The sequence below is a fragment of the Heterocephalus glaber genome, unplaced genomic scaffold, assembly GCF_053883595.1.
Source record: "Heterocephalus glaber isolate CG9 unplaced genomic scaffold, H.glaber_assembly_v1.0 deba00001145, whole genome shotgun sequence".
NCBI lineage: Eukaryota > Metazoa > Chordata > Mammalia > Rodentia > Bathyergidae > Heterocephalus > Heterocephalus glaber.
The window spans coordinates 587150-615063 of NW_028258202.1; the positions used below are offsets into that span (position 1 = coordinate 587150).

The 27914-nt window shown below is 39.9% G+C and overlaps 1 protein-coding gene and 1 pseudogene across 3 annotated transcripts in view; one reads left to right on the plus strand and one right to left on the minus strand.

Annotated features, from left to right (window-relative positions):
• Window positions 1-27914, plus strand: part of Nhsl2 (NHS like 2) — a 339816-nt gene that overhangs the window by 2526 nt on the left and 309376 nt on the right. The window lies entirely within an intron of this gene.
• Window positions 20187-21600, minus strand: LOC101725688 (guanine nucleotide-binding protein subunit beta-4 pseudogene; annotated as a pseudogene).

Genomic DNA, 27914 nt, shown 5'->3' on the forward strand with positions numbered 1-27914 from the left:
TGAATCAACCAGCCCTTTCCATGGGAGGGAAGGCATGGCTTCACCAAGTCACCTATGGCCCTAGCCCTTTCCAGTTATGGTTAGAAAGAGATGGATTTATGTAATAGATGTCTTTTAAAGGAAAGGAACCTTTTTTTTTCTCTTTTTGCGGTACCAGAGATCAAACTCAGGACCTTGCACTTGCGAGGCAGGTAGAGCACCACTGAGCTAAATCCCTGGCACGGAAAAGAACAATTTTCAATATAACTTGCCATTGGTTTGGCTTCTTGGAAGTGTGCCAGATCTGGGAGAGAGGCCATCTCTCATTTTTAGCATGACCATTTGCCTTTGAGAATATACATGTTGTTCAGCTCAGGGTGCCCCTACCCCCCCGCACACTGCTGCATAAATGGAACATGGCTACTTTCTGTAAGTTGGCAAAAGGGTCAGATTTTCTATTTTCTGGTCTGATGCCCTAGCCTGGACTCCCCTTGAAGTTCCTAATATGCACTTTTCTCTTCAGGAGCTGTGATGGCATAGCACTTAAATTAGGCCTTCTTAGCAATGGTCTGAGATAAGTGCCAAATGGAAAAAGAATCGAGGAGTATAATCACTGTACCATCTGGCACTCCCTTGTTGCTTAGTCATAAGCTTCAACAAGGTGTCCAGCAGGCTGAATATTAGATTTTGACCATAAACAAACAAACACCCCTAAATCTAGACATTCTCAGGTCTTTCTTTTCTTTTTCCCAGTATCTTTTCCTCCTGGTACTTCCACTCCTTTACTGATCATTTTGTTGGGAGTCAGCGCTTCTGGTCAACACTTTACCCTATGTATCTTCCAACTGACTGAATTTCCCTCCATATTCTTCCTCTGGCTATTTCTTTCAACCATGGGGGCAGGGAAAGAGCAAGGAAGGTTTAGAAGCAACATGGCCTGAGTGAATGACAGCTGACAGGTCAACAGCTTGTAGCTTCCCTGCAGGGACAACTTGGCTGCCATGGAGGGACTGAGTAGTGGCATGTCACACTCGCAGCTTGCGGGCAGAGCTGGGGCCCTAGGAAGCAGCAGAGAGAGGACAGGGAGAGGAAAAGGAGATGATAGAAGAGAAAGTGGATGATAAAGGAGTTCAAGTGATTCTCTACTATCACAGGTCATGCCCCTACCATCTTCTAGGTTGCAAGGGTGGGACTGGGCTGCCCTTGTTTCCTGGCAACACCCTCTTGGCCGCTGAAGGCTGATCTTTGGTAACTTGAACCCCTTTGAGAGTGCCCTAGAAGTTCTTATAACTGGCATGGGATGGGTGTTGGAAGCGGAAGGGGAAATGATGCACTCAGGACTGCATCAAGCCTCTCTGGTTCTGGATCCATGACAGTTGCCACACCCTGGGCATGGTACTACCTGTAAATTGAGTTTTCCTCCACATCTGGTTTTGGATGTGACCATTTTATGGCATCTATGGCCTGTACTCTGCATTTCATCTCAAGAATGGTACGGTCAAAGGCTGTGGGAAATAGCTCCATGCCTGCTGCCATATGCTGAGTCAATCCAAGCTTTCCAACTCCTCCCTTTGAGATCTATTTAATGTTTGTAAGTGTTTAGATGATAATTGCAGAAGCAATTAGGCCATCAGCCTAGGAGTATAATATCTCCTTTGAGATACAGGAAGTCCCCAAAGCACTAAATGACTGTAGATATGTTTAATAACACTGGAGAGCTATCATTTTACACTAGCTCATGAACTTGCTGTGGGAAAGATGCTCTGTTCCCTCTTGCTTGAATACAGCTAGTGGGGCCCATGGTGGAAACTCCCTCTTCATCTTTGTATAAAATTCCTACCTCTTAATTTTCCAACTTTGTGGCAACTCTGGCTCCAAATCAGAAAGGACACTGGTTTGTTGAGGTTCACATCATAATTCTAGGGTGAGGGAAGACTGTTGTAAATCCACATGGAGATGAAAAAAATGAAAACTACATCTTCAAACTGCAGATGGTTTGTCACTGGATGAGGTGTGTACACTTTGAATGTGACTATCTTTGCTAAAGAGCAGGGCATTGGGAGGGAGGTGAGGAGAAGAGCATAAGAAAAGAATTGAAATGTGTTATGTACATGCACCAATTCCCCACGAGAAATGTGATCGTTATCTAAACATGTACTAATAAAAATAAAAATTGAAAAAAAAAACAGAAAGAGGAGAGGAGATGGCCTCTTGAGTTGGATGGAGCATGGAGGATCTTTTTGGGACTTGGGACAGATACTTTGTCAGGATTCATTTTGTCTCTGCCCTATCTTTCATCCCCAGAGGCTCTTGGGACAGTAGGTTGACAAGAGGAGGAGGGGAAACACATTTTCTTTCTTCTCTTTTTTCTCCACTTGCCATTTTCTTTTAAATACCGTGAAATTCCTGGTCTTCTTTGTGGTATTTCCATGTGTTGAAAACATCTTCCCTGGAAATTTGTGCATCAAAATGTCCACTAGAATTTCTTTCCCACTTTGGAAACAAGAAACTTAATCTTCTCAATTTTTAGAGACCTGAACTATTAATGTGATAAAAATTTCAAGGTGTCAGAATAATAAAATAATCAGAGAAGATTCAAATTATGGTTCTTGCGCTCAACTTTGATCTTGATGAAATTGATTAGGTTTTAGGAGGAAACATTGACATCATTTGTCCCTGTCTGTACTTCTCTGGCTTGGGTGAGTTTATTTACACTATGTGACACTAATGATTCAGTCAACTATCCATTGTGAACATCATAGCATTTGACAACTCAGGTCCAAAAGAGGAAGGGACCTGTCCAAAGTCACTAGCTAGATCAAGACTTTTAGTAACCCCTAGTGCTGAAAAGATTTTAGGGCTTACCCATATGTAATCTTAAATGAAAGGAATAGAAACTTTCAAATAAAACATTACTTTTATGAAATGACTCAAAACTCATATGTTGAAATTAAAATAGCTCCTTACTAGATTCTTTCTCCCCTCCTCCCCATCTCTCTTTTGTACTCCTGCTATTGGTGGCTTAAGCAAGTGTTCAATCTGCCTATCTGGAAATGTGGCCAGGTCATGTAGCAAGTCAATGACAGTAGGCCTTGACCTAGAAGCCAGGCTTTCTGACGTTCCAGGTCAGTGTTCTGCCCACTGCAGTTAAGCTAAGTTCAAAGTCACTTGTTCATTGAGAGTCACTGCTCTGGCATTTTCTTTAGCTGGAACTTGTCTAGGATGAGGAATGACGGATGCTTTAAGACCGACTCTTGTGAAAATAAGAACCAAGAGAGTATGCAAAGGTGCATATCTCCAATGATGCATGTCATTATATTGTATACCTAAAATGTATCAATAAAAGGATATACAAAAAAAATGAAGACAGACCCTTGTGATTTCCATAGTTTCTACTTAGTAGGCAAGGTGGCACTGGAGAGGAGGTAGGCAGGTCAACTTGCTTCACACAGAGAATAGGTGTGAACCAACAAGCTCCCTTGTCAAAACAAAACATAGTCTCCTTTTTGTTTTAAATTTTGAGACAGAGCCTCACTGTGTTGCTCAGATTGGCCTCAAATTTGGTAATCCTACTGCCTCAGCCCCACAAATAGCTGGAGTTACAGGTGTGTGCCACTGCACACAGCAACAGAGTCTCCTTTAGGGTTAGAGTGGAAAATTGCTCTGGGAAGAGGAACTTCAAGTGGATAAGGGTGACTGGCCAATGACTCTGACACTGTTCTCTGAAGGTCACCTTTCCTTAGGAGTCTTTCACTCCTGATCTTCCTGCCATCTTTATACATGCTCTTCTCCTTTGTAGTTTCAACCCAATTGTGGACACTACTTTGCCTTCCCACATCTCGTTTTCTGTTATTATAGTACAGCCCAGTTTGCCTTTCAAAGGGTACTTTTATTTAAAACCAAGGGGAACAAGAAAGTAAAATTATTACCAGAAATGCATTTAGCATAGTGCACATTTCCAAGTAGTTTAGCAGGTTCCCTGGCTTTGCTGCTCAGTACCTTTTCAGAGGCCTCAAATTACCTTTTCCTCAGATCATTATTTCCTGGCTGTTAATAGTAGGCACAACTTATCTTGGGCCATTCCTCACCCTTATGCTGGCTTCTAGAGACCCACAGGTCAATATGACTAGTCTGTCCCCTCAGAGAGCTCCCAGCCTATAGTGCTGGGTGTTACTTCATTTCTTATATCGGTATGTGGTGTTGGGTCTTCTTCATGTCAGGGAGAGCTGATAACCAGAATAAGGACTCCAGTTCATACCCCAGAGGATTCTTACTTACTTTCAGTCTGGTTTGGGGTCCAAGGATGGAATTACGATTTTTTTTTTTGTTACTAGGGATCGAACCCAGGACCTTGCACTTGCAAAGCAGGTGGTGGAACCACTGAACTACATCCCCAGCCCTGGAGTTAGGAGTTTTAGTATCTCTTCTGGTAAAAAAAAAACAAAACCCAAGAAACTAAAATCAGCCAATGATAGAATATTATCGTCAATTCGGCAATGTTTTTACATGCATTTGTAGTATTAAACATGAAAATTTTATCTTCACATATATGAAGAGTAGTACTTATTCAGCAAATGATGGCTCTGCCAAGTCATGACCTGCTTGTGATAACACATGGCTCTCTAGAATTTCCTGCTCTCACTCAGGAACCATTGGCCTAGCCCTCCTGGTTCAAGCTATGAGCTCTTCTCTGCTCTGTAGAATTGCAGTTTCACTCAGATAAGCCCTCATTGAGGTTTCCTTTTTAAATTTTATTTTTAATTATATAAATGTATGAGCCACAGTGTAATAATCATTACAGTTTACAACGAGTAATGATCAAATAAGGGTCGTTAGCATTTCCATCTCCTTAGCAGTTTGAATTTTTTTTTTTAATGGATGCAACACTTTTTAAAAAAAATTCTTTTATTGGTACATTTTAGGTATGCATTTATCATTGGGTGCTTGTACCTGTACATGATGTATCTTAGTTCTTATTTTTTTCCCCATTACCTGTGCGCCCTTCACCCCCTCCACCCTTCCCTATTTACATAGACATCATTTCCGGTTTTTTTCTTTTCTCATAATTTTTCCTTTCCCTTCTTCTCTTTCCCCTTCCCCTCCCACCACCCCTACACCTTTGGACCTTTTCCTATTTCAAATTATTAATTATTCATTTTAATCCTTATTTACACTTTCAGTTTCTCACACTAGAGAAACTATTCAGTATTTACACATGTGTGTCCTATTTATTTCACTTAAGAGTATGGCCTCAATATACATCCATTTAGCTATAAATGATTCTAGTTTCTCGTTCTTTATGGCTGAGTAGTACTCCATTTTATTAAAAAAACACACCTTCTTTATCCAGTTTCCAGTTGATGGGCACTTGGGCTGCTTCCAAGCTTTAGCTCTTACAAACTGTGCCGCTATAAACATGGGTGGACATATATCGCTGTGGTATGATTCTTTTAATTCTTTTGGGAAGATACCCAGCAGGGGAATAGCTGGGTCAAATGGGACCTCTAGTCCTAGTTCTTTGAAGTATGAATTTTTTTTGATTAGCACATAATTGTATATATTTATGGGGTACAGTATCACATTTCAACATATGTATACGGTAGGAACTGATAAAATCAGTATAATTAATATTTCTAGCTCCTTATTATTACTTTGTGTTTGGAGCCTTCATGCTCTCTTCTAGTTGTTCATAAAATATATTAAGGGGCATTGTGAATTATAGTCACTCCACTGTGCTAAAGAACGTTAGAACTTATTTCTTCTGTCTATATCCCCCTCCATCAGCCCAAGCCTCTAGTATTTGTCTTTCTGTGCCTGATTTATTTCAGTTAAGACAATGTCTGTCAAACCAGGAATGGTGGTGCACTCCTCTAATCCCAGACTCTGGGAGAGAGATAGGAGGATGGCAAGTTCAGTCTGGGCAGGTTAGCAGCTTAGCAAGACTTTGTTTCAAAATTCTAAAACAAATTTAAAAAGGGCTGGGGATGTAGCTCAGTGTGAAAGCCTTGAGTTCAGTCCCCAGTAAAACACACAGACACACACACACACACACACACACACACACACAATAATGACCTTCATTTCCATCTATTTTGCTGCAAATTATAGAGTACACAGGATGGCAATATCTTAATGGACAAGGCTATTTTAATAATGCCACAAATAACAGTTGTGTTGAATTAAGTGTTTGTACAAGTGGCTTGCAGCAAGGCTGGGTGTGATAGGCAGTGTGTCTGGGCATGCCTGAGACCACTCAGTATCAGTCCTTTAACTTGGGAGATTTGCTCAGTCAGGTAGTTCTCCTCCCTCCCTCCTTTCCTTCCTCCCTCCCTCCTTCCTTTCTTCTTTCTCTCCTTCTCTCTCTTTCTAAAATGTAAGTTCCTCAATAAAATATATGCTTCTTGAGGGTAGGGGACTGAATTCCATTCTTCTTTCTAGCCAGCCCACATTTATGGAGTCCCTGACCCTAGGGCTGTCCTGTGCTCATTTCTGGAGATATGGAGATGAACTAGAATGCTGGCCTTCATCCCAGTGGTAAGGGCAGATAATCGTCCCGTGGAGACTTAGCTTGGGGCTCCAGGGAAAGGAAGATAGAAGAGGTGCACCTGACTTGGCAGGGAGGCAGGAAGAAGCTTCCAGGAGGATGTGATATCTGAGTTCTGAAGGCTGATTGGGAGCTGGCCAGTTGCAGAAGGTGGGGGAGGGAATTCTTGGCTCAGAAAGTCACCTGTGTAAGGTCCTCGATATATGAGAGAGCTGATGTTGGGAAGAAATAACTGAATAATTCAGGAGCAGAGGGCACAAGGCACCTCTTGACTCAGAATGGATCCCAGGGGTGGAGGCTGGGTGGGGAGTCGCTCACATCCTGTTTGTTGGCCAAGGAGTTGGAGACCAGAATCATGGGAATGTTAAAATGAAGTAATGTTAACTGTGAAGTTTCTTGATCTACATTCAGTTTTCATTATGCTGGGGCAGACAAGACTTGGGCAACCTCAGCCCCTCTCTGCTTTGCAGAGCTGGGTCCCAACCCCCCCTAAGAAGGCCAGACCAGTAGGGCCTTCTAACTGTGAAAAAGAAAGAGACAAAGCAAAAGTCCATCTGCTTCTGTTTCCCCCACTGTGTGTATCCAGTTGCACACCAAAGCAAAATATATTGTCTTTGCTTTTCTGTGAGTGGGACATTTGAGGTTTGACTATATATTTTATTATTACAGTATTTTTCTTTCTAAGTAACATAGTTTCTTTACAATGGTCTGTAAGTGGCCGGGGATTTAGCTCAGTGACATCACGCCTGGCTTGCAAGCACAAGGTCCTGAGTTTAATCCCCGGTACCAAAAAAAAAAAAAAAGGTTTGTAAGTCATCTAGGGAAAAAATCAGAAAAAAATGTTCTTTTTTTTTTGAGATGCTGGGACTCAAAGGGAGTGCCTTGAGCATGCTAAGCAAGCACATTACCAGTGAGCTACACCCACAAGCCTAGGAAAAAATGGTTTATTTTCCTTGGAAAATAGACTTAAGGAGAAGACGAGTTTTTCAAATGTATCAGCTGCTTTTACTTTAACTGGAATCATTTGCTCCTTGAGAGCAGTGTAATTAGCTGCCTGATAATTTAGTCTGATCCCCAGTATTTGTAAAATAACAAACTCAGATTATTCTTCCCGACCGGGAGACCCTGAGGTGACTGAGGTCTCCTTAAATTAACTTACTCATGGGCTCTCTGCACTTGCAGGAGGCATTGTTGTTGCTATTTACTTCATGTCTCTTTTGTTTTTGTTTTTTTGGGTTTTTTGGTACCAGGGATCGAACTTGGGTCCTTGTGCTTGTGAGGCAGGCAGCAGAACCACTGAGCTAAATCCCTGGCCCCTACTTCATGTCTCTTTTGACCTAGCAATTCCATTTTCAGGACCTTCTGCCAAAGAAATAATAAGATACTGTGGGAAAAATATCTTTTGGTTATCTTTCGGAGAATGAAAATAACCTAAATATTCAATAATAGGAGAATTGTTATATATATTTCTCTAGGTCTGTGGTAGACTAGTATACAGCTATGAAAAACTATGCTGTAAACAAATACATAAGGATATGTAGAAATGCATAAGATAATGCTAAGTGAAAAATCAGGGAATAAATTTGCATCTATAATATTATCCAAAATAAAGCACAGGCATATATAAAAGAGAAACTGGCAGAGCATATGCCAAAATACTAACAATAGTTTTCTCAAAGTGATGGGATTATGGGAATGAATGTGCTATACTTTGTATCTTGAATGTCCTCCAAAGAGGCCCATGTATTAGAGGCCTGGTCCCCAACCTGTGGTGCTATTGGGAGGAAGTAGAACCTTTAGGAGGTGAGGCCTACTGGGAGGTCTTCTGGTCACTGTGCTGTCAGTTAGCTGAGGGTTTGCTGGATTCAGATGGAAATCATGAGTCTTCTGCTATGTGTTCCCACCACAATGATGTACTATGCTGCTATAGACCCAAACAACAGGGCCAAGTGACCATGGACTGAAACTGTGAACCAAAATAAACCTTTCTTCCTTTTAAGTTGATTATCTTTTAAGTTGATATTTTGTCACAATGACCCACAGCTACATGGAGTGTTATTTCCTTATACCATTCTGTATTTTTCAGCTTTTAGTAGGCAAAATCAATGGATGGCGTGTCAAGGAAAAGGTTCTTGGGATTTGAAATTAGTAGCTGTGGACTTAAGTTCCACTCGCCCAGCACTTACTTGTTGACTGATGTGTCCGAGCCATAGTTCTTAACCTGTAAAGTGGGGTTCATGGTGTGCAGTTCAGAAGGCTGTTGTGAGAATCTAAAATAATGCATGTAAAATGATTGGTACATATGCTGTGATCACTAAATACCAATTAAGAAGATAAAATTTCATGAAGCCTTTTAAAATCCCTGTCTAGACAAAGTTATACCATTTCCGAGTCAGCTCTGAATTGTAAAGAATGCTTGTGTGCCCACAGAGGAGCTTCATCAAGCTTCTGGAGTGGTCAGTTCATCTCTCCCAACCCAAAGATTTTTCCTTTCCTTTGACTCCACCTTTCCTTTTCCCCCATGAAATCTGTTCATTGCCTCGCTAACCAAGGGGGAAACATTTTTTTTGAACTGAAGCTGAGGCACCACTGAGAGTCCTGGCAACCTTGAGATATATTTATTGTCACTGAGAATGTATGGTGCTGGCTGACCACGGAACCCACCAGGCTGAGATGCCAAGGAGGGGTTTTCATGAAGCAGCATAGAACAGATGCGGACCAAGCAGCCAAGCAGCCTCTCCTGCCTCTGAGCACAGTGCTTGTCCAAGTGCCTTTCTGGCTCTGTTCTCTTTGCCTGGGGAAGTGTGCATGGCTTCTGGCTGGGTTCATTGGTTTTGTAGAACCAACCTGACCTATAGGAGAAGAAACATCTTTTTTCTCAAAAAACTTACCGTACCTAAGGTATTTCAAGGATGTATTGAGCACTTTGCCTGAGGGTTCCACAGGACTAACTCTCACCAGTACGAATATGGGGTAAACCCTGAGCTCACAGCCAGGCAGCTTCAAAGTCATGAGCACACCTTGGCAGTGCCCACGAGATGCCCAACCACCAGGCAATTTAGATATTCCCCTGGGTAGAATCTGGCATACTGCTTGTTTGATTGCAGTTTTCATTTTTTAATTATAGCTACACAATCCTATATAGACCCTGATGACAAAACCATATCACTTGGAGAGCTTTAAAAAGCTACTAATGCTGTGACCTTACCTCACATCAAGAAAACCAGAATTTCTTGGGGAGGAGTCCTAGGAATCACTATTTTATAAAGGTTCCCAAGTGGTTCTACCATATAGCTAGAGTGAAGGAGCCTTGTTATGTTATAGACCACTAGGGCTGGGGATTTAGCTCAGTGGTTCCGCTGCCAGCCTTGCAAGCACAAGGACCCGAGTTCGATCCCCGGTAACAAAAAAAAAAAAAAATGTCATAGACCACTATAGCTGGAAGAGACCAGGCCAGAGTTTCCCAGTGTATTTGGCTATATAATCTTTTTTTTTCTGTCCTGGCAATAGAACCCAGGACCTTGCACATGTTAGGCAAGTGCTCTAGTACTGAGCTACATCCTCAGCTGTTGATTACATAATCTTTTACAAATTATAATATGTTGTGAATAATGAACATGAATTATAATGTGGATTTAGATTAAAATAAGTGACTAAAAATTTTATCATGTATGAATTAATTACAAGCAGTAATGCTACAAAGTGAGGTAATACACTCTGATTCTATATAAGAACAAATGAAATTAGAAAAATGAAACTTCTATTGCATTAATAAAAAGAATAAATATATGTTAAGGTATCTTTCATTTTACATTTTTTTGCTTATGACATGTCATTGTAAGCCACTAAAATTTTAAATGAGAACAGTAATTTTGTTTTCTTAAGTCATAGCCACTTAATGCCACTCATGATAACACCAGGTTGGGTGCCTAAATCTGGTCAACCTCAACTTACTTTTCTTTGCAATAAAAATATAAAGATTCCACTATGCATACATTTGTTGGGAGTGCAGGCGAGTGGAAAGATTCCTGTCCTGTAATAGTGTTCTGAATTAGACCATGTCAGATAGTACAAATAGAAGTTGAAATGATTGTTCCTGAATCAATATATAGTATAGACTCTATGCTTTACCACATTTTCTGATGTGGTACTCCATTTAATGAAGTAGATTATTGTTTTCATAATAGTGCATACTAGAGAGAACAACTGTATACGTGTTGAGTAGTTTTAAATCTGTATGCACTGTAACAAGTGCAATTTAGAAGAAAGAGTATCTTTTCCTCCCTTCATGATCTCAACCTTTAGAATGTGAATCTAGGCCAGCAGCCACCCAGAGAGAGGAAGAGAACTGACCCAAAGTTATCTCTGGGGTCAGTGGCTGCATGTTTGGAATCTCATGAATAAACTACTTATGGCTGTTTTGGGGTCCTGAGACATCTGCTTAGGTAACTCTGTCAGAAACCCCCTGGGAAATACTGGGACAAAGAGGCCAAGGGAAAGGGAAGAACTATGGGAGACACTTTTGGCCTGCTCCCTCCCTACTGATCAGAAAGGAGAGATGCTAAAGGTAACACTGTGATTTGCCTCTTAAGCAATACCAGATGCCAAGGATGATAAGACATTAAGAAGAATCTGTTGTAAGTTTTCACCATAAGGTAATTACAAATGTTTGAAGAAGTAGATATGTTTAACCTGATTTAAACATTGTACAATGTAGCTGGATGCAGTGGCTCATGTCTGCAGTCCCAGCTACTCAGGAAGCTGAGGGAGAGGATTACTGGAGCCTAGGAATGAGAGAACAGCCTGGGCAACACAGCAAGACCTTGTCTTCAAAAACAAACAAACAAACAAATAAATAAATAGCTGAAAAATTACATAATGTAAACATATTTTGAAGACTTGCAAGGTACCGCATTAATATGTACGAGTTTTGTGCTTTTATCAGTTACATTTAAAAAAATTACTCCAGTGAAATTTTTTTTTTTGGTACTGGGGATCGAACTCAGGATCTTGAGCTTTTGAGGCAGGCAGTGGAACCACTGAGCTAAATCACCAGCCCACTCCAGTGAAAATTTTAAAAAGAAGAATCTGTTTAAGAAGACTAAAAAGTATGTTTTCAAAAAGAGTCCTACTCAAAATGGTGAGAATGAAAAGATTCAGCACTGAAAAGTGGTGAGCATTCCAGCTCCTGGGAAACTTGGTTATGAAGAGAACTCATTTCTTGGGAATTCTGGATAGCGAAGTCTCACTGTGTTCCAACTTCCAGCTTGTATTAACTTAACTCTTGGAATAACAGGTTACATAAGTTCACTCCCCATTGTGAAAGAGCCCAGAGAAATCTTTTTCCCCATAACTCCAGGTTAATGAAAACAGTAGATTTAGGAAACAAATGTTGACTTGAAGAGAAGTTTTATATTAGAGGTTTTTATTTTTTGCCTGTAGCTTCCAGGTGTACCTGATGCACATGGGGACTGGAGTAGAGAGGGAAAGGGACAGTGAAGGTGAGAAATCTATCTCAGGAAATGTTTATTGAATTCCTGTTAGATGCCATGGGAGCTGTTAGCATATGTAACAAATAGGTGTCCCCTTCAGGTAGAGGAATGACAAAAGGCTGCCTCTTCTAGGTGGACCAATTGGAAAAACCACCCTTTTGGTGGAACCTTTAGGCAAAGCACATACTCTAGGCATAGCAGTTAGAATAATTCTCCCCTTCTGATCATAACTTAAAAAATGGAGCATCCTCTGATTAGACTAATTTTAAAAAGTCACCGTCTATGGGCAAAATAATGAAATAAAGGTGCCCCTTTCTCCATGGGTAGTCAGACAGGGCATCAAATTTGACTAAACTGTGACCCCAATTTAGGGGCCTTGAGAGTACAACTTGTTAAACAGAACAAACTGTCTTGTGGTGCCAGACATGACCAGGCACCAGATACGCAGAAGTTTGCCAGAGATAGACCTTGTTCTTAAGGAAATTGCAGGCCACCCCTGTGAATCCTCATCCTCTTTAACTTGCCTTGTCTGCTGCCTGCCCCACCCTTGCTGCAGCCCATCTGGCAGGACCTCTTTCTCTCTAATGGTGTCTGCCCTCCAGATGCCCCAGTTGTGGACTGCGTTTTGAGGAATTGTGCTGCTTCTGTATTGGCGCTAGGCTAAATGTCTGCTTTCTTTGATGAGCATCTACGGCAACTTGTTAATTGTAGTGGCTTAATCATGGCTTCTGAGTTCTAGGAGAAAAAACACCTCCATCACTTCACACTTCACTATCACTTAAACTTTGGTGTGTTTTGTTGAATTGCCTTTGAGCATACCTGAGATATTTTCCCCTTTAATTTTCCTGTTCTTTAACAAAGGAAAGCAGTTAATCTCTAATCTGGCTATTTAGAGCTGGCTCCAAGAGCTAATTCCTACCCTGATCATGGTACTAAGCCTGTGCCAGGCCCTGTGCCAGGCCCTGTGCCAGATTGGTGATACTGAATTGGTAAGACTTACTGTTGGCTTCTGAGTCTTAACGGTTGGTGGGGAAGATAGTATGGAAGGAGACTACCTCGCTGCAGACCACCTTGTTCCATGTGAAAAGCATAGGGCACAGACACAGGGAAGGCTTCCTTAGCTTTTTTCTCTTGTTTTCCAGAAAACTGCTGTTCATCGTCGAAGACTCCCACTTAGACATTCCCTCCTCTTCACAGCCTTCTCTGACTCCCTCTGTTTTGTTCCTGTTGTGCTTTCTTCACTGTTGGAACCCTTATTTCCTCCAGGTGGCTCAGCTTGTGGCAAGACACTTGAGGCACAGCTTGCCAGTGTGTACTGACCCTTCTTGAATCCATTTTCATTTCCTTTTCTTTTTTTTCCCGGAGATCGAACTTGGGACCTTGCGCTTGCAAGGAAAGCAGCAGAACCACTGAGCTAAATTCCCAGCCCTGGTTTCCTTTTCTTTATCGCTTCTTGAAAGTAAACACAACTCTCTTCTTTGGAACTTAGAAGAACACCTTGGCTTTTCCTTGGGCTAAGATGAACTGGAAAGTAGAAGTTAGGGTTCTCTCCTTGGAAGAGTTAAAGCCTGTCTTGAAGGTTGTGGGGATTTGGGAACGTCATGGAACTACTGAGCCTTTAGATCCTGATACTAGGTTCAGCTGAGAGTCAAGGAGTTTCTCCAGCCCAAGGGAAATCAGAGTTATATTAGGTGGTTGTGGGCTGGCAGTTGGCCTTTGGGTGCAGGAAGAAGCCCCAGTTATAAGCTTGGCCCGAGTCCTTGCTAAAAGGGTTAATAACTGCTTTCTGTCTATCAGGAGGATCAGATGAAATCCTGTACTGAAAAAGGAGTTGTTAACAGAAAAGCCATTCCTCAGTATTATGTATTTATTATCAGCCTTGAGGGTAGGGACTGTGGCTGAGTCATCCCTCTTTATTTAGAAGTAGGTACACTGTGAATGTTTGTTGAATGACTAAATGGCCTAGGAGGAGATGGGTTTTTATATTTCTTTTAACCTTTGCTTATTATCTAATAAATCTTCTATACTAGTTAATGCTTTCCCTTAGATGTTTTGTAATTTGTGCCATTACAAACACTGTGAACTTCATAATACCCAAGAAGTGGTTTATTGAGTCCTAGGTTTTTTGCCTGCAATAGGACATACCACTGCTACATTGATAGTGGTGTCCAGGCTATGGTCTTTTGTTTTAAGGGCTTGTTTGCCACAGACTCCCCAAGGGCTATATTCTTTCCCTGTTTGTGTTCCTTCAGAGCCCTGGTGTGCAGTAAGTGCTCAGTACATACTTGCTGAATGACTGACAGAGGGAGTAGCATGTTTTTGCACTGTATTTGGCCAGCCAAATAAACTTCAGACATCAGAAAGTGATTGATATCAAAGCTAGATCAACCCATCTTAATTTTGGACTTGATGAGTCCCCTCCTTTTAAATTGTTTTTCTTTTTAAATTTATTTCCATTTTTATTATTTTTACCTTCCCTTTTTAAATCAAGAAACTTTTGGACAAAACCCATGGATTTTATTATTGTATTTAAGAGCTTTCTATGTATGTGGAAATATGTGCATTATTAACTTATTTTATTGTCACAACGATTCCATAATATAATTCATTATTATCCTCATTTTCTTGATGAGGAAACAGGCTCAGAAAAGAGTAGACAATTTCCTTAAGAGTTAGGTAGGCCCAGTGGTTCTGCTGCCTGCCCTGAAGGTGCAAGGTCCCAGTTCAATCCCCAGTACCAAAAAAAAAAAAAAAAAAAAAAAAAGAGGTAGGCCCAAGGGTATAGCTCAGTGATAGAGCATGTGTTCAGCATCAACAAGGCCCTGGGTTCCATCCCCAGTGCCAAAAAGAAAAAGGAGTTGGGGAGTAAATTGAAGATGCAAAATTTGGATCCATGTCCATGTTCTTCATCAGAATTAATGGAGAATAGATTGTACTGAACTTGAAGCAGGAAAAGAATGTGTTTTGACCACCATTAGGGAGTCACCTCGTTAGGATAGGATCTGGTGCAGGGCTTTCTAGTGGGACCTAGGCGATTCAGCAGGACTATCTGGTGGGGCTAAAAAGAACTAAAATTTCTTGAGGAGCGGGCAGGGAGAGCAAAAAAGAAACTGAATTTTTCTCTGTGAAATTAACATTTAAAAAATTTTCTAATTCATGAAGCACTTTATATTATCTCATGTTTCTCATGACTGCCCTGTGAACTATTACTTCCATTTGGGAAAATAAAAAATAGACTCATATAAGTTAAAACTGATTTGTCCATGGTGGCAAGTGGGAAGATTGTGAAGATCAAGAAACCATTTGGATTGTAGGCACTAGAGATTTAGGAGTGAATGAGACAGGCAAAAATCTTTGTCCTTATGGAGCTTATAAAGTAGATAAAGTATGATTTATTTCTTTTCATTTACCCTTTGTCTTAGTCACTTTCCTCTCAGTGGGACAAAATACAGGACAAATCAATTTCCTGAGAAATTGGTTCGTTAGGTGGCCCTTCTGGAGGGGGTGTGTGTTCAGAGGCTCTCTACTCAAATGAAAGCTTTACAGTTTTGCACTCTGGGACCTAAAGGGTGGGGTTTTGCAGATTCCTGAGATGCCTTCAAGCCATCTTTCCTTTTGTCCTGATGCAAATGGTTTGGCTTTTAAAAATGTTAATCTTTTCAAAATGGTGCTTTCCTTTGCTCCAACTTTATAGTGCTTCCTTTCTGGTAAAAATGAAAACTTTAAACAGGTTTTTTGCTCCTGATTCTCACTGTAAATCTGACTGAAAGCAGCCAGAAGTACCCATTCCACAGTCTGAATTTTGGGCTGTTCTAAAATTTCCTTTGCCAGATTAATGGTCTGCCATCCTTAATCTTTGTTTCCCACAAAGACTCAGGACATGGGTAAAATGTAGACAAATATTCTGCCAGAGCACAACATACATAGCCAGTGGTCCAACTGCCAGTGAAGTTCTCGTTCCCAACTGAAACTTCCTGAGCTTGTACTTTAGTGTTTGCATTTCTATCAATATTCGGATCTGAGCTTTGACAAGTTTCTAGGGCTTCTCTAGCCCACTTCTCTAAATTTTTTCAAACTCCTCTCACAATGAATTTCCAAAGGTTTCTAAACCACATGGTCAGATACAGTCAGCAATGATCCCACTCCTCCTACCAATTTTTGTTTTAGTCATTTTCCCATTGCTGGTATTATAGACAGCTAAGCTAAGCATAAATATTATAGGCACTCAGACAGGGCTAGACCATCAAGAGAGTCAAGACAAAGGTAAAAACACATTACAACTGTGGCCAGAGTTACATCGGTTAGAGGCCAGGCCTCAAGATAAAGAGGAATGACCAGGCCTGAGATAAGTGGTAACTCCTGGTCTAATAAAGTCTAGATAGACATTAGTTACCTCTGGTGGGTGACCAAGACCCTTAGACTCACCCCTTCCTAAAAAGTTCTTTGTTTCTTCCATGTACACTTGCTTCCCCATTGGATCACTGTTACCTAAGCAAACTATGCTTATAATCTTATTGGTTAATCATAGCTGTAACCCATGTTGTATCCACATGGCTGTGCTTTATCAAACTTCCCCTGAGAAGTAGGGTCCTTGGCAACCCACTTTTGGGCCTTCTCCTGCCTCCCAAGAGCTGTATCTTTCCCCCTCAATAAATATTTTCTATGCTTAACCTCCATTGTTCCTTAAATTCATTCTTTGATTTTGGAGAACATTAAACTCAGTGTGTCAGACATCTAGCAGGTTGGGAGGTATAATATTTCCGCTATATCATTTGGAGGTTCTATATCATTTCCTGTATCCCTGGGACAAAATACCCAACATTCACAATTTAAAGGAGGAGAGATTTATTTTGGCTCACAGTTTTAGCCCATGGTTGGCTGGCTCCAGGTCAGATACAGGATGCTGGGGGTGGGGCGGGGATAGAAGAGAAAAAGGTGCTCAACCCACGGCACCCAGGAAGCAGAGAGAGAAAGGAGAAGCTGATGAGGGAGATGTAATCTTGCAGATCACACCCCTAGTGACCTGCCTCTTCAGACCAGGACTCACCTTCTAACAGCACATTTAGCTATGAAGTATGAAGTATAGTCCCCCCATGATCCAGTCACTTTCTACACACATGAAAGTTCGGGGGAACATTTTTGATTCAAACCATAACACTTTCAAGCAAATAATCAATATTTGAGTTGATTTTCAACTTTAGCTGTATTTTGGAATACTTGGCAAAAATCATCTGTCACACTTTGATAAAAATAAGGGAGAGAGAGAGAGAGAGAGGGAGAGAAAATTCAAATTTTAAGCCTGCTCTAGAGAGTTTAGTGTTTGGCAAGTTTGAGAAACATTGTGACATAGGGGAAATAAATGTAACCCCCAACCTGCTAGATGTCAGATACACTGAGTTTGTGTTCCCCAAAATCAAAGAATGAATTCTAAGGAACAATGGAGGTTAAGAGTAGGAAAACTTTATCGAGAGAGGTATCTCTGAGAGATAGGAGGGGACCTGAAAGTGGTTGCCATGGACCCCACTTCACAGAGGAAGTTTTATAGAACAAAATCATGAGGTGAATACAATGTGGGTCAAAACTATGATCAACCAAGAAGATTACAAGTATAGCTGCTTAGGTAGTATTGATCCAATGGGGAAGCAGATCATGTAGCACGTGTGCATGGAAAGAACAAAGACTTTTAGGAAGGGATGGATCAGGAGGTCTTGGTCACCCACTGGGGTGACTGATGTCTATCTAGATTTTATTGGACCAGATGATGCCAATTATCTCATCTCCTGGGGAGGTATGCAGGCCTGGTCATTCCATCTTTATCTTGAGGCCTGGCCTCCAACAGATGCACCTTTTGCACTGACTTTCTCAAGGGCCTAGCCCTGAGACTTCCTAGAATATTTCTACCTAACCTAGCTGTCTATATAATTGGTTTAGAGAAACGGTTTTCAACCTTGGCTGGCCATTGGAATCACCTTGAGAATGTAAAAGAATATAGATATAGATATAGACATGTCTCTGAGTTTTACCTTGAGACCAATTTAATTAGAATCTCTGTGATTGCATCCTTTTTTTTTTAGTTGCCCAGTGTGCATATTATAGGGATCATTTTAAACTCCTCTTTATACAAACTTTAATAACAAAATAAATGTCATTTAAAATGTTAAGACCATAGAATTCTAGTCTGTATTGTGCCTCTTGAAAGTATATTACAGTAACAAGAGATACTGTCTACACACACACACACACACACACACACACACATATATAAAATGTGTACCTCTGTGTGTCTTTGTATGTGTGTCTGTGGTTATTTACACAACAGAAGTGCTTTCTTGAACTGGATTTTGGAATGAATTGCTGAACCCCGTTTTTTGGAAATGAATATGTTCTTTTAAAATGTGCCCTATATCAAAGAGCTGCTCTTTATGAAGTGATATAAATAGTTCACAAATAAACATTAATAGCAAACAGTTCACAGAACTCCTAACCAAAAGACAAATACACATTCACACCTGCCATCTACAATATTCTGTTTTGGTCCTACATTGCCTCTATCCATTTTATTCTATTTCTAATATCAACTGACCTTAATAAACAACACTGCTTTCACTACAGTTGATGCACAATATCAGCATATATACAATATAAAAATGAAAATTTACAAGTAAAATTTAGAAGTATTTAGCTTAGGGTTATAGGTGATCAAAAGTTAACTATCTGAATAGTAACAGTTTTCTAAGTTACAAAACAATGCACTTCTTTATATCAGAACAATGCACTTCTATATATCAGAATAACACATGATTTCACATCAAGCAAGACTAACGGTATTCTGTCAGTCACATTTCTAGGAGAAAACCAGAAAGGAAAAGTATCTTTTGTTTAAATTGAGGGGTGGGAACATTCTAGTAATAGCTGATATTATACCACTGACAAGTGGAGAAATGTCTTGGTATATTCCTGACTCCTTCGCTTTAGGAATTTGGCTTTTAAAGGTGTGTCACTGAGATTCAGATATTCTTTGAAGCAAAACCACTTAGAAACCAGTATTTTGCAGGAAGGAAAGATTACAAGAGAGCAAAAAGCTTAAATGTTTCATTTTAAGAAAGGTGGGGGCTTAGTTTACATAAATGCAGATTTTTTTTTTCTTTCTTCAGACAGGGTCTCACTGTGTAGTTCAGGTTGGCCTTGAACTCACCTATATAGCCCAGGCTGGCCTTGAACTCATGGCAATCCTGTGCCTCAGCCTTCCAAGTTCTGGGATTACAGGCATATGCCACCACTCCCAGCCATATAATTATTTTATATTACATAAAATTCATAAAATCCACCTTGTTAGAATTGATAACAAATCAGTGCTAGCAAATGGGTCAAATTTTACATTTCTCTCAAAAATGTTACTGCTGTCACAGTATTTTCTGTCTAGATGTTACTAGTAGAGAACACTAGGTAAGATTCTTCAGATGCAGAGACAACCCAGATGGTTATCAAACTTCTGAAATGTAAGTACACTCTACAAACTTGGTTCCAGAATATGAAGTCAACAGGCAAGTCCAGTGGTTTAAAGGTACACAAAAGTTTCAACTGATCATGACCAGGCTTTTAAAGAGCCAAGAATTATATATATGCTGGTACTTGTGTTTTATTAATATAATAAATTCTAGTGAAATTTCTTAGGTATGTCCAAAATGTCAGAGAGTAATCTTTTTTTCTCTGATATTCGTATTATTTGTCCCCTCAAAGGACTGAAAATGAACACTGTTGTAGAATGATACGGAAAGGATGCACAAGAAACTAACGACTTTTCTCAGAGGTACCTCACCTATCAACACTATTTATTAATTTATTTAGTTTTCTTGAGACAGGATCTCACTATGTAGTTCAGGCTGGTCTTGAACTCATAGCGACCTCTTGCCTCAGTCTCTTGAATGCTGGGATTACAGGCGTGTACCACCACGCTGACAATACTCTTAAACATTAAGTGTTTGGTTAGATCTAAAGAAATGTCAAATTCAAGAGGACTTCCTTAAACATAGCACACACATATTATCACTTCCATCTATTATGGGACCTGATTCTTGCATTACAAAACTGAAAGATAAGACATTTCTTACATATACTAAATTTAAAATGTTCTTAACAAAAAGCAAACACCATGGGCAGCTGCTATAAAATATACATTCTTGTCTAAAAAAAAATAAACAGTACAAGCAAAAGTTTATCAAGGTTAAACTAAACCAACTCCTCAAATTAATGAATACCCTGGTGCTTTTGATCTCAGCAAGCACCCTGCCTTGTTTTTCCTTCCACATTTTTTTTGTAGTTTACTGAAAACTTTTTGTATTTAATACAGTAATAGAAAAATCTTCACCTGCAAATACAAGGTAGAATTTGTTTTCACAGCTATAGGCTGTAGCACTGATTTCTCCAGATATTGATGGAGAACAGAAAAAAAATACTTGGCACTCTTAATTCCAGATTCTAAGAAAACTGTCCCAGGAGCCTGTTGCCACAGCCATGCCATCATCAGTTACACCTAAACAGCTCACGCAGTTGTCATGACCAGCAAGGACACCTGCACGATCTCCTTTCAGCGTGTCCCACACGTTGGAATTGAAATAATAATAACCAGCTAGCAGGAGGCGCCTATTTTTTGAGAAAGCTACGGAAGTGATCCCACAGATAATGTTGTCATGAGAATACAGTAACAACTCTTGGTTAGCACGGAGGTCAAAGAGCCGGCAGGTAGCATCGTCCGAGCCAGTAGCAAAAGCGTATCCATTTGGGAAAAAACTGACGGCATTAATGTTGGAGACATGGCCCGTGAAGGACTGTCTGCACATCCCATCTCGAATGTCCCATAACTTGGAAGAGGCATCACAAGCACCAGAAACGAAAGTCCGCATGTCAGGGCTCAGGGAGAGACTCATCACATCTCCAGAGTGCCCAGTGAATGTGGTGGTCTGCTGGGCGGTTTCGATGTCCCAAGAGAGCACAGGTTGTATCTCCTGAACTTGTAACAATTTGGCTGTCATCTAAAAAGCGACAGCAGGACAAATAGCCATTCCCCTCTCTGGTCTTCAAGTTATATATAGAGCAGATGTTGTCCAAGCTGCCACAAGCAACATAGTTTACAGAAGGAGCGTATGCACAGGTCATCACCCAGGAGGACCGCAGGGGAATAGCATGCATCTTATTTGTTGTATAGCTGTCCCAAATAATTAATTTTCCATCTTGGGAAGCACTGACTAGAAGCCTTGAGTCATATCCCCAGTGCATGGCATAGATTTTGGCGAGGTGGCCCCTCAGCGTACATCTCGTTCGCATCATCTATTCGACCCACAGAGTCCATATTTGATGTGATCTGAACAAGTGTTGCATCATTACATGCTTTCCTAGCATCCTGGATCGGATTCCGCAGCTGCTCTGCTTCCTGCCTCAACTGTTCCAGTTCACTCATCCTTTCAATTTGTTTAATTCAGGGATCACCAAAGGAAAGCAATTAAGGAGCTCAGGCCCGCGTCGGCCGCGCGCTGCCGGGTCCGCCGGGCGCTCACCTGGCCCTCCAGCGCGGAGAAGCCGTGCGGAGCAGAGCACACCACAGACCACAGACCAGCCGGCCACACCCTTCTGCAACTCAGGGGCCGAGGGGCCGGGCGGGGACGTGGCGCGGGAGAGGGCAGGGGCGGGGCGCCCCGGGAACCTGTGATTGCATCCTTTTAAAATGTATATCTTCAGTTGGTGAGTTCAGTGTGTAGAGTTTGCAAGAAGTGTTTGGGACAATGAGCAACTTGGTCCCATGATCTTAGACTGTACCCTTCTACCTCTCAAGCATATGAGCCATTGGTTGTTCACTCTCAACCAATGTTTATTCATCTACTATGTCCTTGGTGAGTTCCTTCCCTTTCCTGTCTCACCCACCATAAAACGAGAGACTTTGACATTTCTCAGGGTTATTGCAGAGCAAGCAGTATATAATTCTGTAAGGGAGATTAGACTGGGAGTGTTCATGGTTCAAAGGATCTACTCATGGAGACTCAGGTTAAATTAAAAATCTTCTTGACAGTAGTGTATGCTTCGAGAGACAGAAATTTATAAAAATCCAAAAGTGGTTCAGCAAGTCTTTTTCTTAAAGTAAGTAATCTATTCACAAGGAGCAGATGGACTTTTTCCCCTTTACTTCATTCACCATCTTGCTGCTCACCAGGTTGGCAATACAGATGGATATACAAGTGCAGGATTAGAAGGAAGGATTCAATTGGGTCAGATTGTAAATGTCAACTGGAGGGAAGAAGAAATAAAAATGTGTGCCTCATAGATCAAAAGCACCTGGGAGAAGTGGAAAGTGAGCTAGGAGAAGGCAGCCTACCCCTTGACCTCATTTTTCTTTGCACCTATAATTGGTCTAACAGTAGCAGAAGAAAGATAAGAGCTGTTGAGAGGTAGCATAGATAGCATAGTGGTTAAGTGCTTGGGCCTTGGGGGCCAACCCTCCTCGGGTTTGAGTCCTTGCTAACTTTGTCACTTGCTTTATTATAACCCTGAACAAGTAGCCTGACATCTTGTTGTATTGGTTTCCATATGTGTAAATAAGAGATCATTATAATAACAATACCTACTCATAGCCGTCTTTTAAAGACAACAAGCCTGGCATGCATTAAATATTTGCTACATAAAATTTATAAGTAATTATCTGAATAGGTGTCTAGCACTTATATTTGTTTCTTCATCTTTATTTTATGTGAAGTATTATTTTTCCAGTTTTATGGAAGAAGGAATCAAGGAACAGAGATGCTGTCATTATATCACTACCTACTAACTAGGTCACTTTTTTTGTAATTAAAATTTTTTTTTTAGAACTGGGGATTGAACTCCGGTCCTTCTGCTTGCGAGGCAGGTGGCAGAACCACTGAGCTAAATCCCCAGCCTTTTATTTGTTTTTTTAATAGCAAAACATTTATTGGTATATTTTAGGCATACGTAATGATAACACTCATCATAGGGAATTTGCACCTGTACATGATACATCCTGCCTCTTTTTTCCCATTCCTCCCCCTCACCTCAAGCCCTCTCTCCTCCCTATCTATGAAAGCTTTGTTTCCATTTTTTCCTTCTATTTTCACTTTTTTTTCTTATCCCTTCTTTCCTTTCTTCCTCCTTCCTCCCTTGTTTCCCTTCCCATTTGAACATTTTCTTCCCATTTTCCAATATCCATTATACATTTTAGTCCTTATTTCCACTTTCAGTTTCTCACAGCAGAGAAACAATGCAATATTTAAACATGTGTATCCAATTTATTTCACTTAAGATTATGGTTTCAGGGTGCATCCATTTAGGTATAAATGTCTCAAGCTCATCCTTCTTTATGGCAGAGTAGTACTTCATCGTATAAAAAAACACATCTTCTTTATCCATTCGTCAGTTGATGGCATTTGGGCTGTTTCCAAGTTTTAGCTATCACAAACTGTGCTGCTATAAACATGGGTGTGCATATATCACTGTGGTATGATGCTTTTAATTCTTTTCGGAAGATAACAAGAAGGGGAATAGCTGGGTCAAAAGGAACCTCTAGTTTTAGTTTTCTGAGAGATCTCCTCACTGATTTCCACAGAGACCACAGCAGGCTACACTCCCACCAGCAGTGGAGAAGGGTTCCTTTTTCCCCACAGCCCCGCCAGCATTTGTTATTGCTTGATTTCTTGATAACAGCCATTCTTTCTGGAGTGAGGTGGAATCTCAGCATTGTTTTAATTTGCATTTCTCGAATGACCAGTGATGCTGAACGTTTTTTCATATGTTTATTTGCCGTTTCTATTTCTTCATCTGAGAAGTGTCTATTCATTTCAGATGCCCATTTTTGAATTGGGTCTTTAAATTTGGGGAGTCTGATTTTTTTTAGTTCTTTATATATTCTAGATAGTAGTCCTTTGTCTGATGAATAGCTGGTAAAAATTTCTTCCCACTCTGTGGGTTGTCTCTTCACTCTGTTGATGGTTTCTCTTGCTGTGCAAAAGCTTTTTACTAAGGTAAGATCCCAGTTGTTGATTCTTTGTGTTAGTTCCTGTGTAATCAGGGTTTTGTTCATAACGTCTTTGCCTGAAGCAATGTGTTCGAGAGTCCTACCTATTCTATCTTCCAGCAGATTTAGTATTTCTATTTTAAGCCTTTTCTTTTTTTTCTTTTTGGTACCAGGGATCGAACTTGGGTCCTTGCACTTGCGCAGCAGGCAATGAAACCCCTGAGCCAAATCCCCGGCCCCAGTATTTCTATTTTAATATTTAGATCTTTGATCCATTTCAATTTTAGGTGAGTGCATGGTGAAAGATATGGCTCTAGTTTCAATCTTTGGCATGTGGAAAGCCAGTTTGTCTAGCACCATTTATTTTGTTTTTTTTGTTTTGGTACCGGGGATCAAACTAGGGTCCTTGCGCTTGCGCAGCAGAAGAAACCACTGAGCTAAATCCCCGGCCCCCATCTAGCACCATTTATTAAAGAGACTGTCTTCCAGTAAAGGTGTTTGGCTCCTTTGTCAAAGATAAGGTGGCTGAGTGTGTCTAGAGTTGTTTTTGCATCTTCTAATCAGTTCCATTGATCCTCAGGTCTGTTTTTTTGCCAGTACCATGCTGCTTTTTTTTTTTTTTAAATTACTATAGCTTTGTAGTATAATTTCAAGTCAGGGATTGTGATGCCCTCTACCTTGTCTTTGTTGCCTAGAATTGACTTTGTTATTCTAGGTCTCTTCTGGTTCCAAATGAATTTTAGGATTTTTTTTTTTAATTCTGCTAGATATACTGTTGGAAGTTTGATGAGAATTAAATCTGTATAACAATTTTGGAAGTATGGCCATTTTCACTATATTGGTTCTTCCTACCCAAGAACAGGAGATATCTTTTAGTTTTCTGATACCCTCTTCAATCTCCCTCTTCAGAGTATTGTAGTTTTCAGTGTAGAGATCTTTTACTTCCTTTGTTAAGATTGATTCCTAGGTATTTAATTTTTCTTTATGCTATTGTGAAGGTGTTGTTTCCCTAATTTCTCTCTCAGTGAGTTTGTTATTCATGTACAGGAAGGCTATTGATTTTGTTTTGTTTTGTTTTGTTTTGGTAGTGGGAATCGAACTCAGGGCCTTGAGCTTGCCAGGCAGGTGCTTGCTGCTGAGCTACATTCCTGGCCTGGCTATTGATTTTTGAGTGTTGACTTTGTAACCAGTTACACTACTGAATTTGGTTATCAAATCTAGAAGTCTTTTGGTGGAGCTTTTGGGGTCTTCTATGTAGAGTGTCATGTCATCTGCAAATAATGATAGTTTAACTTCTTCCTTTCCTATCCTTATTCTTTTTATTTCTTTCTCTTGTCTAATTGCTTGAATGTTTCCAGAACTATATTGAATAAGAGTGGTGACAGTGGACATCCTTGTCTTGTTCTTAATTTTAGAGTGAAAGCTTTCAGTTTCTGTCCATTTAGTATGATGTTGACTGTTAGGTTTGTCATAGATGGCTTTTAGAAGATTGAGATAAAGACCATCTATATGAATTTTCTGTGGAGTTTCTTTTTTTTTTTATCATGAATGGGTGTTGGACCTTGTCAGATACTTTTTCTGCATCTATTGAGAGGATCATATAGTTTCTGTCCTTGGCTCTGTTAATGTAGTGTATTACATTTATTGATTTGCGTATGTTGAACCACTTTTGGATCCCTGGGGTGAATCCTACTTGGTCATGGTGTATGTAGTCTTATTGAGGATTTTTGCATCTATGTTGATTAGGGAAATTGGCCTATAGTTCTCTGTTTTGGGTGGATCTTTCTCTGATTTTAATATCAGAGTAATGCTTGCTTCCAGGAATGAATTTGGAAGTACTGCTTTCCTTTCAATCAACTTAAAGAGTTTGAGAAGTACAGGCATTAGGTCTTCTCTAAATTTCTTCAGCAGTAGAATCCATAGAGTTCAGCAGTGAATCTGTCAGGGCCTGGGCTTTTCTTTGTTGGTAGGTTTTTAATTATATCTCCAATTTCATTGATATTGATTAATTTAGAATTCTTATATCCTCTTGATTCAGCTTTGGTAATTCATATGTATCTAGTAATCTGTCCATTTCTTCTGTGTTTTCCATCTTATTAGAATACAGGTTCTCAAAGTAGGTATTGATGATCTTATGGATTTCTGCAGGATCTGTTGTGATTTCACCCTTTTGATTGCTAATTGCATGGATTTGAGTCTTGTCTTTCCTTTTTTTGATAAGGTTGGCTAAGGGTTTGTCAATTTTATTTAATCTTTTAAAGAACCAACTCTTTAATTCATTGATTCTTTGTATTTTTAGGCTCTATTGCATCAATTTATGCTCTCATTTTTTTTGAGCTTTGGGCTTGACTTGTTCTTTTTTCTAGAAGCTTGAGTTTCAACATTGGGTTGTTTGTTTGAGCCCACTCTGTCTTCCTAATGTGGGCATTCACGGTTATAAATTTCCCATGTAGGATTGCTTTCATTGCATTCTATAAGTTCAGGTATGTTGTACTGGCATTATCATTTAATTGTAGAAACTGTCTGATTTCTTTAATTTCATCTGTGACCCATTGGTTGTTCAGGAGGGTTATTTAATTTCCATGTGTTTATGAAGTTCTTGTGGTTTCTTTTGCCATTGATTTCCGATTTTGTTGGACTATGGTCTGATAATATGCATGGGATAATTTCAATTCCTTTGCATTTACTTAAGCATGTTCTATGAGCTAGTATGTGGTCTGTTCTGGAGAACATTCCATGTGCAGCTGAGAAGAATGTGTATTCTGATGTGGGATGGAGCACTGTAGACATCTACGAAGTTCATTTTTTCAAAAGTTTGGTTCAGTTCTAATATTTCATTGTTGATTTTTTGTCTAGTTGATCTGTCTGTTTTACAGTGGGTTATTGAAGTGCCCCATTACTATATACTATATTATTGTTTATTTGATTTTTCATGTTTGTTAATATTTGTTTTATATATTGTGTATGCTGCTATTTGGTGGATATTTATGATTTTTATCTCTTCTTCTTGGATTGTTCCCTTTACAAGATGTAGTGACCTTCTTTGTTTCTCTTAATCAGTTTTGGCTTGAAATCCACTTTGTTTGCAAATAAAATAAGAACTCTTACTTTTTTCCAGGTTCTTGTCACATGGAGTATTGTTTTACATCCTTTGACTTTCAGTCTGTGAATTTCTTTTTGAATTAAATGTGTTTGTTGTATGTAGCATATTGTTGGATCTTGCTTCTTGATCCATTCTGGGAATCTGTTTCTTTTGATTGGTGAATTGAGACCATTAACATTAGCACCAGTTATAACTGATAGTGTTGACTTATCCCTGTCATGTTATTTTCCTGTTGCTGGGTCCCTTCTTTGCTCTTCTATTTAATTTCTTGCCTTGCCTGGTGGATTCATTCTGTTGGGGTTCATGGTGTTGTAATCCTTGATATCTCTTTCTAGAATATCCTTCAGAACACTTTGGAGTGCCTATTTGGTGGTCATGAATTTCTTCAGCCATTCCTTGTCATGAAAGTATCTTACCTCTTCATCAATTTTGAAAAATAGTTTTGCAGGTACATCAATATGGGTTGGAAGTTGTTCTCCTGTAGGGCTTGAAATACTTCATTCCAAGCTCTCCTTGACTTGAGGGTTTGTGTTAAGAAGTCTGCTGTGATTCTGATGGGCTTTCCCTTATAGGTGATGTGTTTCTTTTCTCTAATAGCTTTTATTTATTTATTTTTATTTATTTATTTATTTATTTATTTATTTAATTTTTTCCAATACTGGAAATCAAACTCAGGACCTTGCACTTGCCAGGCAGGCGTGGTGCCACTGAGTTAAAGCCCTGGCCACTTCTCTAATAGCTTTTATTTTATTTTATTTTTTTATTTATTTTATTTCCTTT